The sequence below is a fragment of the Elephantulus edwardii genome, unplaced genomic scaffold (assembly GCF_000299155.1).
Source record: "Elephantulus edwardii isolate Elephantulus edwardi_28Jun2011 unplaced genomic scaffold, EleEdw1.0 scaffold00083, whole genome shotgun sequence".
Classification (NCBI taxonomy): domain Eukaryota; kingdom Metazoa; phylum Chordata; class Mammalia; order Macroscelidea; family Macroscelididae; genus Elephantulus; species Elephantulus edwardii.
Genome location: NW_006399833.1, coordinates 3,149,642 through 3,152,191, shown reverse-complemented (window position 1 = coordinate 3,152,191; position 2,550 = coordinate 3,149,642).

Below are 2,550 nucleotides of genomic sequence, written 5' to 3'. Positions count from 1 at the left end.
TGTTCTTCAGTTCCTTGAGCTTAAGATATGCTGAGCGAGTTCGGCCCTTTTGATTTTCTGACTCCAACTCCTTGCACATTTCATTGTAATATTTTGCCTTGTCATCCCTTGCTGCCTTTTGAAATCTTCTATTCAACTCTTACAAAAGTGTTTGGAACAGTGTGTGGCACATGGTGAGCATTCAATATGTGTTAGCTTTTACTAGTCATTTAAAATTTTGATTTTTGTTGGGCATGTATGTTACTTTTAACAAGGCTGTTGAATAAGTTGGTGCAGGAACTCATTATAGTGAAAATTCATTAAATTAGAAAAGGTGACATAAAAGGTGACAAAACAATTTTATCCAACAGTATGGTCTGGTAGTCTGCTTTGGAAAGAAATCATTAACACATTTTAATTTAACAATGAGGTATCTGTTTATATTTTCAAATTTCTAGTTTATAATGTGATCATTAAATATTTATATAACAGTAAAAGAGGTTTATTGAAACGGTTTTTACCTTTGACAACAAAAGGGGAAGATGTATCAGGATATCATATGCAATGATATAATTAGTATTTTCATTGGATATTGTAAAAACAATAGGACTTTTAAAAAAATTAAACAGACCAGAAATGGTTTTATTATTTCAGCTTGTCTATTATGCAAAATTGTTGTGATGGTCATAACATGCAAAAGAGGTGAGTTTCCTAAAATGTGAAAAGCTACAGATCCCGGATCATAAGGTTTTTAAGAGTTCAATGATTGACTAGTAAGAGTGAAATAAACTAGTAAAGTTAACCCATAAGAAGTGTATTCAGAAGACCCACATATAATATCTGGGGTAGCAATGAGAATTTCTCTTAATAAGATCTTATTGAACATACCATGAACAGCCAAGAGAAAAAACAGATCTATCCTGGAGAATGTGAAACTAAGTTGCTCCTTGGAGGCAAGGATTTGGAAGCTCTGCCTCACATACTTTGGGCATATTGCCACGAGAGACCAGTCAATGGAGAAAGGCATCATGATTAGAAGGTTGGAGGATGGCACAGGAGAGGAAGACCTAGGATGAGATGGATTGACACAGTGATTGGAGTAAGGGGGTGTGAGTGTGTCAGAGACAGTGAGATTTGCTCAGGATAGGGCAGGATTCAAAGCTATTGTGCATAGGGTCACTATGAGTTGCAGGCAACTCAAGGGCACATACAAACAACAACATCTGCTTCAAGGGAGTTTTGGTGGCCTAGCTGTAAGAAGCTGCACTACCTGGCATGTGGTTTGAATTCACCAGTTGCTCCACAGAAAGATGGTCAATCTCCTCCTCTGAAAACCTGCTGGAGTGATAAGCTATGTCAGTTCCAACTGGACAGCATATAACATCAACAGCATCTGCCTGGCAGGAACACAGCAGTTAGGCTTTTCTAGACATGAGCAGTGTTTCATAAAAAAAGATTAACTAGTTAATGGCCACAGAGACGCCTATTTAGGGTCTGTGGGAGGAACATAGGAAGCAGGGTTCCATCATGGGCAATTTGGCAGCTAGAAAAGGGCTCACAATATGGTGGGATTCACAGTCCCAAAGACAGAACAAAAAAATCAAACCAGACACAGCATCAAAAACTTACTCATGTGACCTTGCTGCCAACATTGGAAGGTTATGAAGGAAGGTTATCAATGACTCACTGGATAGTGGATTTAGGTAAAACACACCCATTTTTAACCCTATCCACCAGGTGGAAAAAAATTCTGACCCGTATCTAATTAGATAAGAGGCAGAGCAGTGCATATGATAGAGAACCATACCTGTAAAGTGAGTGCCTTCAGTGACTGAAGCTGGCACATAGTAGTTGACTCACTACAGTATTCATTCAGTTGACTGAATATTGAATGAAGTAGTAAATTAAATTCATATGAATGTTGTTCATTTTGGAAACATATGCTGATTAAAATTACGCTATCATTGCTCAAAATTGTAAGTAAACCAGTAAAATAAGAATTTTATATAAAAAATTTTGGACTTTTCTTTCATATCAATAAGAAAATCAGTATCATTATGGTATCACTCAGTTTGATTACACATCAGACTTGTCTTCAGGTAATTTTTGGACATATCTAGATACCACATCTTTCAAATATGAAGATTTGCTACTTCAAGGGTAATCAGAAGAATGTGCCACAGGCCTCAAGACAATTCTAAAAAAATTCTTTAAAAAGAAGTTTCAATAACACTTCTTAGAATGCATATATTTGAGTCTGTTAATTCATTCACAATAATTTAAAAGAACACTTTATGTATATTAAGAATACTGAGACTTAGACTTTTAAACGCTAGATACCCTGACTTAAAAGAGTATACATTCATTCGCACAATGGAATCCTATGCTGCACTGAAAAACAAGGAACTCATGCAATATTATTCAAAATGGGTGACCCTGGAGGACATTATGCTGAGTGAGGTATCTCAGTCACAAGGGGACAAATGCTATATGGTGCCACTGTTGTAGAATGAGGCTGGCATCGGGGTGGGGGTAAGACTGAGAAAAACTGGATGAAATATGTTTACGACA